Source organism: Lolium rigidum, chromosome 2, assembly GCF_022539505.1.
Source record: "Lolium rigidum isolate FL_2022 chromosome 2, APGP_CSIRO_Lrig_0.1, whole genome shotgun sequence".
Lineage (NCBI taxonomy): Eukaryota > Viridiplantae > Streptophyta > Magnoliopsida > Poales > Poaceae > Lolium > Lolium rigidum.
Genome location: NC_061509.1, coordinates 226,884,888 through 226,895,698, shown reverse-complemented (window position 1 = coordinate 226,895,698; position 10,811 = coordinate 226,884,888).

Here is a 10,811-nt window from a genome sequence, read left to right as displayed (position 1 = left end):
GATCATCATATTATCAAGAAGCTTTGTTGCCGCCCCCAAAGTGATGGACATAAAAGTACCTCCAGCAGCTGAATCCAATAGGTTCCTCGAAGAAAAATTCAATCTTGCATAAAAGATTTGGATGATCATCCAAGTAGTTAGTCCATGGGTAGGGCAATTCTTTACCAAATATTTCATTCTTTCCCATGATTGAGCAACATGTTCATTATACAATTGCTTAAAATTCATAATACTACTTCTCAAAGATATAATTTTAGCAGGAGGATAATATCTACCAATGAAAGCATCTTTACATTTAGTCCATGAATCAATTCTATTCTTAGGCAAAGATAGCAACCGATCTTTAGCTCTTCCTCTTAAGGAGAAAGGAAACAATTTCAATTTTATAATGTCTCCATCTACATCCTTATACTTTTGCATTTCACAAAGTTCAACAAAATTATTAAGATGGGCAGCAACATCATCAGAACTAACACCGGAAAATTGCTCTCTCATAACAAGATTTAGTAAAGCAGGTTTAATTTCATAAAATTCTCGTCGTAGTAGCAGGTGGAGCAATAGGAGTGCATATAAAATCATTATTATTGGTGTTAGTGAAATCACACAACTTAGTGTTCTCAGGAGTATTCATTTTAACAGTAATAAAAATAAACCAAGCAAACTAGATTAAATAAAGTAAAAGCAACTGACTAATTTTTTTGTGTTTTTGATATAAAGAAAGCAAACAAAACAGAAAATAAAATAAAGTAAATGCAACTAACTAATTTTTTTATATTTTTGATATAAGGAAAGCAAACAAAACAGAAAATAAAATAAAGTAAAGCAAGACAATAAACAAAGTAAAGAGATTGGATGTGGGAGACTCCCCTTGCAGCGTGTCTTGATCTCCCCGGCAACGGCGCCAAAAATCTAGCTTGATGACGCGTAAAGCACACGTCCGTTGGGAACCCCAAGAGCAAGGTGTGATGCGTACAGCAACAAGTTTTCCTCAGTAAGAAACCAATGTTATCGAACCAGTAGGAGATGAAGGCCACGTGAAGGTTGTTGGTGAAGGAGTGTAGTGCGGCACAACACCAGGGATTCTGGCGCCAACGTGGAACCTGCACAACACAATCAAAATACTTTGCCCCAACTTAACAGTGAGGTTGTCAATCTCACCGGCTTGCTGTAAACAAAGGATTAAACGTATGGTGTGGAGAATGATGTTTGTTTGCAAAGAACAACAGAGAACGAGTTTGCGTAGATTGTATTTCAGATGTAAAAGAAAGGACCGGGGTCCACAGTTCACTAGTGGTGTCTCTCCAATAAGAAATAGCATGTTGGGTGAACAAATTACAGTTGGGCAATTGACAAATAGAGAGGGCATAAAAATGCACATACATATCATGATGACTACTGCGAGTTTTACTTAGGGCATTACGACAAAGTACATAGACCGCTATCCAGCATGCATCTATGCCTAAAAAGTCCACCTTCGAGTTAGCATCCGCACCCCTTCCAGTATTAAGTTGCAAACAACAGACAATTGCATTAAGTATGGTGCGTAATGTAATCAACACAAATATCCTTAGACAAAGCATTGATGTTTTATCCCTAGTGGCAACAGCACATCCACAACCTTAGAACTTCCTGTCACTGTCCCAGAAGGCATGAACCCACTATCGAGCATAAATACTCCCTCTTGGAGTCACAAGTATCAACTTGGCCAGAGCCTCTACTAGCAACGGAGAGCATGCAAGATCATAAACAACACATATATAATAGATTAATTAATCAACTTGACATAGTATTCCATATTCATCGGACCCCAAGAAACACAACATGTAGCATTACAAATAGACGATCTTGATCATGATAGGCAGCTCACAAGATCTAAACATGATAGCACAAGAGGAGAAGACAACCATCTAGCTACTGCTATGGACCCATAGTCCAAGGATGAACTACTCACGCATCAATCCGGAGGCGGGCATGATGATGTAGAGCCCTCCGGTGATGATTCCCCTCTCCGGCAGGGTGCCGGAGGCGATCTCCTGAATCCCCCGAGATGGGATTGGCGGCGGCGGCGTCTCTGGAACTTTTCTCGTATCGTGGCTCTCGGTCATAGGGTTTTCGCGACGGAGAGAATAAATAGGCGAAGGGGCAGAGTCGGGAGGCGGCCGAGGGGCCCACCCCACAGGCCGGCGCGCCCCCCTTCCTGGCCGCGCCGCCCTAGGGTGTGGGGCCACCTTGGCCCCCCTCCGTCTCTCCTTCGGTGTTCTGGAAGGCTCCGTGCAAAATAATACCGTGGGCTTTTGTTTTGTCCAATTCCGAGAATATTTCCTATGTAGGATTTCTGAAACCAAAAACAGCAGAAAACAGGAACTGGCGCTTCGGCATCTTGTTAATAGGTTAGTGCCGGAAAATGCATCAAAATGATGTAAAGTGTATATAAAACATGTGAGATTGTCATATAACTAGCATGGAACATAAGAAATTATAGATACGTTTGAGACGTATCAGAGGCAGAGGAGACTTATCTTTGAAATGGAGTGCCCTCGCAAAGGAACTTATCCCAGATCCTTTGCGAGGGTTGTCTTGTAATGGTAGCACGGTCAGTTCCTCAAAGAGGTAACTTAAGCGTCCATGGTTCCCGCATGGAGCATTGTTGGTTCCTTATAAAGGATGCCTCAGCGTCCATTTTCCACCTTGTATGGAGCACTATCGGTTCCTCATAGAGGATGCCCTAGCGTCCATTTCCCACCGTGATGGAGCACTATCGGTTCCTCATAGAGGATGCCCTAGTGTCCATTTTACATGCAGTCTGTATTCTTTGGTTCTCGTGCGTGTGGTGCTCGAGATATCCAACGCACAAGTACCTTGGTGAGGTGGCCGTGACGGGTAGCGACCCCGAAGCTAGAGCTCAGTGATCCAGGCTTGAGGCCTTAGGGGCTGATCCCGGATAGGACATCATGCCCAGCCCCGCTCGAGTGGTGCACGTCGAGGGGTACTCTAGAATGTATGAGGGTTTTCTCAAAGAGATTGTTTAGTTAGGGCGAGAGCACATTAGATGTGGTGGCACGCATATTTTTGAAAATGTATTTTGCTTTCGAATACGGCGAGAGCACAGTAGATGTGGTGGCACGTAGTACATCCACCGCAACATGTGCACGGGGTCCGAGGAAGCCTCAAAAAAGCAAAAAACTGGCCGCTCCGACAGGTGCACGGGGCACCCTCGGGGAGGGCTGAAACTCACGTGGACCCGGGTTGTCGACACTTACTGTGAGGTCCAGTTGGAGAAGGGCGCACACAACACCATCGTGGCTCGGGGAGCTCGTAGAGATGGGCCGGCCCAGCTCGTACGACGATGGGAGTCACAGATAGAACTTTTGAAGATGCTGGATGTTCCAGCCGTTTGGCAGCATGTCTCCATCTTCATTCTCAAGGCGCACTGCTCCCGGCCTTGAGACGTGAGCGACCCTGAATGGGTCGTCCCACATTGGTAAGAGTTTGTGGAGGCCTTCTCGAGAGAGTACGTGTCGCAGCACAAGGTCGCCTACCTCGAGCGTGCGGACGCGGATGTTGCGGCTGTGGTAGCAACGCAAAGCTTGCTGGTACCGGGCTGCGCGGACGGCAACCCGGTGTCAATGCATACAGTCAATGCTTTCGAGCATCCCAGGAAACCCTCTTGCTGCATTTTTTGCAGGATCCGAGCTGTATCATCTTCTCTTGGTGTTCTCAAATAGTCTTTAGCAAACACCGCTACGACGGCTCAGCAAAACCTGTAGAGAGTCTCTGTACATGTCGACTTCCATCCGTAGGTAGTTATTGGCTGTATCTGGAGGAGCTCCATATGCAAGACAACACATTGCAGCAGTGCACTTCTGAATTGAGGTGAAGCCCCACAAACCCGTGCAATCTTGCTTGGCAATGAAGTAGTTGTCGTACTCCCTGATGCCGTAGACAATCTTCAAGCATCCTAAACTGGCATCGAAATTCCTTCGGTGAATGAGTCGCGTCGTCGTTGAAGTAGTCGGCGTCAAGCAGCATTGCGCCGGCTTGACGATGCCGTTTGATGTTCCTCCTCTTGCCTAGCTTTGAGCCGCCACGCCGAGGCACGATGAAGAAAGGCTGGCGAACGCGCATCATGCTCATCAGAATCAGCTGCTGCTGTTGCCGCCGGACAGCCTCAGCGTTCTGCTCCTCCGTGAACAGCTGCACAATCATCTCGTCGCTGCTATCCATCGCGGCAATCGGATGAACATCTTGCGGGCGGGGCGGTTGTACCGCAGTGGCGGCGAGCTCTGTTCTGGGCGAAAACAGTGGCCGTCGGTCGAGGGGGTGGCGGCCGTATCGATGGACGACGATTCCTAGACAGGCGGCGGTGTCTATTGCAAGCAGGGGCGCGGCGGCGATGGTAACGGTGGCGATCTAGAGGGGTGGGAGTAGGCTCGGGCGTGGGTAGGAGGCGAGAAATCAGTGTGTCTGGCTGCCAGGCGGAGCCCACACTCGTTTTCTGACGTGCCGCGAGGTGCCGGTGCACCCGATTCGCGCCCTACGCGTAGGGGCCGGCACGGGGATGCCGACGATTCTATTGGGCTCGAAAACTAGCCAACCAAAAACCACGCCGGCCCCTAAGTCGCTATCGGAGCCGCTATGGAGCGCGTCGGTGGAGATGCTCCGAGACATACTTTTGTGGACAGAGGGAGTATAAAATGTAGTAGGGGGAGACGATCAGTTCCAAAACTTCCAACATGACACGACCGATGTACGAAGATTTCGAAGGATTTTAATTGTAAACATCATTTGAATCAGATATGGCGTTGATGCCACCTAGAGCACGATCAATGATCTCAAGAAGCTTGAAGCTGAGTTAAAGCAGCTCGAGTCCCTCCTACAATCTCGCCAAGAAGAACTCGACCGCCATGCCGCTGAGATGGGCAAGGCCGTGACACCTCCCCACCAGCCCAAAACCCTAGTCCCACCCCTCGTCCAATGTTACCTCCGTCACGGAAAATAAAATGACTCTCATAAGAGGTCCGAGTGGACGTTATATTTTCTAAACCCTCCGTTGACAAAATGATGTCCGAACTTCGTCTAAATTTGCATGTATCTACGCACGAAAACATGCATATTTTGAGGAAGTTGAGAGCATCTCCACCGGCGCGCTCCATATAGTCGCCGGCACTCGCTGTATGGGGGCGCCGGTAGTGCATCTTCTATTTGGGAACGCTGTTCCCACACCGGCACCTCCCAAACGGCGGCCCCCAAAGCTTTTTTTTCTTTTTACAATATTTTGAAACAACATATCAATCACATATTATTCATACTATATTCAATAATTCATACAATCACACAAATAGTATTAAATTATTCATGCAATTAAACAAATAGTACTTAAATTATTCATACAATCAATCAAACAAATAATACTTAAATTATTCATACAATCAATCAAATAGTACTTAAATTATTCATACAACCAAATAAATAGAAATAAAATCATGCATTGTTGGCGGCTCCTCTCCCCGCCCACAAATGCGCAGCTAGATCCGCCTTCAGTTGTACATGGACACCCGCATCTCGAATTTCATTGTGCATATGAAAGAAGCGGCAAATTCTTGGGGTACATGCTCTACCTCAGCAAGTGGCCCTTGATAATCAAATGGTTGATCATCCTCTCATGTTCGTCGCGCTCGCTCTCAATGATCATGTTGTGCATGATCACACAAGCGTTCATCACCTCCCACATCTGAGACTCGGACCAAGTGAGAGCAGGATACCTGACAATGGCGAAACGCTGCTGAAGCACCCCAAAAGCACGCTCAACATCCTTGCGTGCTGCTTCCGGCATGTTGCAAAATAAGTTTCCATCTCGTTTGCTGGAGAGGGAATTCTCTTCACAAATGTAGCATACGTCGGGTAGATACAATCAGCTAGATAGTACCCCTTGTTGTATGCGTGGCCGTTTACCTCAAAGTTCACAGTAGGAGATTTTCCCTCAGCTAGCCTGGAAAACACCGGAGAGCGCTGCAGCACGTTGATATCATTGTTTGTTCCCGCCATGCCAAAAAATGCATGCCAAATCCAAAGTTCTTGGTCTGTCACCACCACAAGAATGACACTGCACTCACCAATATGCCCCTTGTATATCCCCTGCAAAGCAAAAGGGCAATTCTTCCAGCCCAATGCATGCAGTCAAATGCTTTCGAGCATCCCAGGAAACCCTCTTGCTGCATTTTTTGCAGGATCCAAACTATATCATCTTCTTTTGGTGCCCTCGAATAGTCTTTAGCAAACACCGCTACGACAGCTCGGCAAAACCTGTAGAGAGTCTCTGTACATGTCGACTCTGCCATCCGTAGGTAGTCATTGGTTGTATCTGGAGGAGCTTCGTATGGAAGACAACGCATTGCAGCAGTGTTGCGGTCAGAAACCCACCGGCGGGCAGCGACGGGCAACACCGTAGAGCCAGGAATCTCCCAGGACTGCGGCTGGCCCTGGTCCCTCCGAGCGACGGCCCGCAAAGCCTTCGGCACGCACGTCCGATGCTGATGCAGGGCGTGCCACCTGACCTATACCTGGTCGGGAAGGTGTTGGAGAATGCCTCGCTTAGTTTCCTGCATGGCATACACGTAAACATTAAATACGAGCCTCGATCGGCTCTCAGGTTGTCCTGTGAATCGGCTCAAAGAGCCGATCCACCCATGATGCGTACGAGGTGTACGATCAGATGGTGGTCCTGCTTGATCAAGATAAAGCTAAAGCGACCTACTACGATTTAGGGTTTCACCGCATAATCGAAACATCCTACTCGTGATCGAGCCTCGCGGCCGCGCACGGTGATCGTAAACCGACCCTAGACAAGGCCTAAAAACCAACACAAAGTTGATCCTCGGAACATCCTGTCTAGGGCTAGCAAACTACACCCTACGCGCCACTGGATCCTTCGACCCGTTTGTAAGGCCTAACAATGCAGATATTAAACTAATCCTTGAAGAACAAGGAGCAATCATAACGGATCGGATCTACTAGATAATGATCAAGCGGGTGCCGCCCTTACACCCAAGATAGGTGTAAGGGCGGCTAGATGCCTAAGGGTTGCACGACGATAGCATATGATACGAAGAACAATGCTAACCCTAAAACATCTATGATAACTACGTTGCTCGCCATCAAAAAGGCTTCGATACGAGCAACGCATGGACGACGAATAAACGTGTGCTGCCTAGATCGCAAGATGCGATCTAGGCAGCATGGTGCTTACCCGGAAGAAACCCTCGAGACGGGGAGTTGGTGATGCGCCGAGATTGGTTTGTGGTGAACGTTGGTTGTTGTTTATTTCATAAACCCTAGATACATATTTATAGTCCGGGGGACTTTCTAATTCAGGCGTGCACCAAACCGTGCACGGGTTAAACTCTAACTTCTAAATTAAGATGCGATCTACTATAATACAAATACACGGGCAATTTAGCCCAACTTCTTCGTGTCAGGCCGCTTCAGAGATTCTCCACGCGTATATCTTTCAAGCCCATCTCACTTACGGCCCATATCCTGATTTGGCCAAAATCTGGTGATAACACATGCCCCCCTGGTTTTGGTAATGATAATTTCAAAACCACTCGCTTTTCCTTCGAGGGGTCATGTCGTGGCAGAGCGGAACCGTCGCAGTATTTTTCATCATGACGACTTGCCTTCCCAACTTCTCTGCACGATTTGACAGTTTTTTGGCACCACATCCTCGAAAACTGCTCGAACATTAAACCTCCACTCCATCTTCTTTTATTTAACCGCATTCGAACAGTTCTCCTCTTCATCCTCTTCGCATTAGCACTCCAAAAGCCCTCTTGCGCCACCATGTCTTCTTCTTCCTCCGCCTCATCGGGACTTTCCATCGAGTCCTCTTCCTCCCATGAGCCGACGCCAGAACGGGACCCCCAGGAGGTCCATGCGGCCAACATCCGCCGCGCCATAGCAGCCGGGGAGGAGTCCTCCCATGACTTCGCCGTCTGGTCCGAGGACGACAAGTCCTCGACGGACGGGGAGAGCGACCTCCGCTTCCTCGCCGACGGGGAATCGGAGGAGGAGAGCGATGACGATCGCTTCTCTCGGGACGACTTCACCTCCTCCGAGGAGGCGAAGGAGGAGGAGGAGGAGGACGACAACGACGGCTCCTCCGACGAGCCGCCGGCCAAGCGCTTCGCCCCTGGCCGGGGAACCTCAGCGACTTCGACAGCGACGACGACGACGCTGACGAGGAGGATGAGGACAACGAGGGTCCTGCCGGCGGTCGCTACAGCAGCGACGACGAGCCCGCCGGGAGTAGCGCCGACAGCGGCGACGACGACGACGACGAGGGCAGCGACGGCCCGTAGATAGGACCATTAGCATAGGATCAGTAGTAGTAGATGGGGCAATGTATCCCCATAGTACTTCCTTTTGGGAGCCATCAGCTCTTTATATAAGAAATCTCGTTTATCAATGAAGAAATTCCCCCAATTTGATTTTGCCGATTTCCTTTATGCCAATTTAGCCGATTTCCCCTCATACTGATTTTGCCGTTTGTCCACTTAGCCAATGCTCAATGAACCGATGGCAACACATCGGTCTCTCATAATCCGTCCTTCATCATCTTCGACCGCAGGGTGATCGTGAACTTGGTCAATGCTCAATAAGCCGATGTCAGCGCATCAATCCCTCATGATCTATCCTTCATCTTTTCGACCAATGAGTTTGAGTTCTGCTGGATCACCACCCTTGAAGAAAATCGCGTCGCAGGACTAGCCGATGGCCACCCAATCGGCTTCCAAAAACAGAGCATCCACCAGGCCAGCTGCCCCCGAGCCTCAGTCGAGGTGAAAACAGTGATGAGGACACGTAATTCAGACAAATGGACCTAAGCTCGATCATTGCAGAGCCAACCATAGTCGATCACCCCTCTTGCTTTGAAAGCCGATACTGCAGATGGTCACCAACCAAAACTCCTCTGACAAAGAGTTGGAGGTCCTCGTGTCTTGAACGCGCAACTGGTAGATTCTGTGTCATTGTGCTAGAGTCGATGGCTATGCATCGGCTTTGTTCCTCATGAGAATTTTTTTTACGGGCCGATTTTTCTATCGGCCCCCAATGTTTCACTGCACATGTATCGCACATGTTCATCCGATTAGGTGCCCCCCGAGCCGATTCTGCCAGGTAACTGCTGAAATCGGCTCTGTGGTTAGCCAAGGCACTATATGTGAACGTCGGCTTGGTTAGGACCAGTGTGGACTTCTTCTAGATCATCAGCCGACGCAACCCCATTGCCCATTTAGATTGGTGTTGAACCCATGCAGAATGGATGGTGAGGATAATTTTGGCCGATTGCTGGAATCGGCCTCCATATTGATTCGCTCAATGAAGGTTTTGCAATGTTCCTCCATAGATCCTTGGGGCCGATCACATGGATCGGCATCGCCACGTTTGTCCATAGATGCTGCTCTTGTTACACGGTCAGGCCGGTAGATAAAACCAGCCTAACCCTGTCCTTTGTCACGTCGATGCGCTCGCAGTCGTCCAAATTGATGCCTGAGAGTGGCTCTTGGCCTGATGTCCCCCAAACGTTCATGCCAGCCGTTGAAATTTCGGCTGAATCATCTGCGTGGACGACTTCTACTTCATCTCCATCCCACTCGTATTAGGCATTGGTGCATCGTGGATGGAATGCAACGATTGGCGTGGATCCAATCTCTCCCTAGTAGGACAGCATAAGTGCTCTTGCTCGTCGACAATAAAGAACGTCGTAGGGACAGTTTTCCTTCCTACGGTCGGATCCACGTTCGGAACACCTTGTGCGTCGGATGCTTGGCCGTTGAAATCGCTCGGTGTCACATTGGTCTTGATCAGATCCGAGCTAGAGCGTCCCAACCGACGTAGCATGGAGTATGGCATAATGTTGATCGCCGCTCCGGTGTCCACCAAGCATCTTGTTGACGAGGCTGCCCATTGATGTAACCTCGCAAGTACGGGGCCTTCGGATGCCCGTAGCTTCTTTCTCGTGGCTTCTCAAAGATGACCGGCCGTGGGCCGCAGTCAAGTTGTGCCACAGGTGCTTCGTCTACTCCTCGGAGCACTAAACTCCGTTGGAAGGATGAACACCATGTTTGTGCCGGCCGATGTCTCATCATCGGCTTTCTTTTGTCCGGGGCGCCACTCTTTCCTTTGTGGCCGACCTTCTTCGTCCAGGGTTCGCTGAATTTTAGCGGCCGGATCAGGCCGCGCCTTCCTCAACGTGTGCGGTATAACCTTTCGGCTTCCTCCAACCCACGTAGTCGCTGAACCCTTCGCTTTTGGGAACGGGCTGAGCCCATCGGGGCACCACCTTGGCCGATGATACTTGTTTTCTTCATCATCGTCCTCTAGTTCCTCGAGATCTTCCACCCGAGCGGACTCGGCATGCTTGTTCCGAGGCGGGAGAGGCCCTAGACGTTTGAACACGGACACGTTAGCTGCATCCTTCTTCTTTTGTTTACATTCTGGGCAGTTGCCGATTGTAGGCAATCGGCTCATTCCTGAATCCCAGCGGTGTCTGAAGAAGGGGCAGTCCCAGTGCCTATCCACGTCGTCTTGCTCTCTCGGCTTTTCCTTGGCGTGGCGCTCATACCTCTCCTCGTCGCGATCATGCCGACGATGTCTCCTGGCGTCCCTAGCCAGACGATCTCTTTCATCATCGTCGTTGTACTGCCGGCGTTGGTCATATTGACCCACATACTTGTTGAGGAGGTGATCAGAGAGAGGTCGCTGATATCTTACGTTCCTCACTTCTCCCTCCGTGATGTAGCGCTTGCCATCAT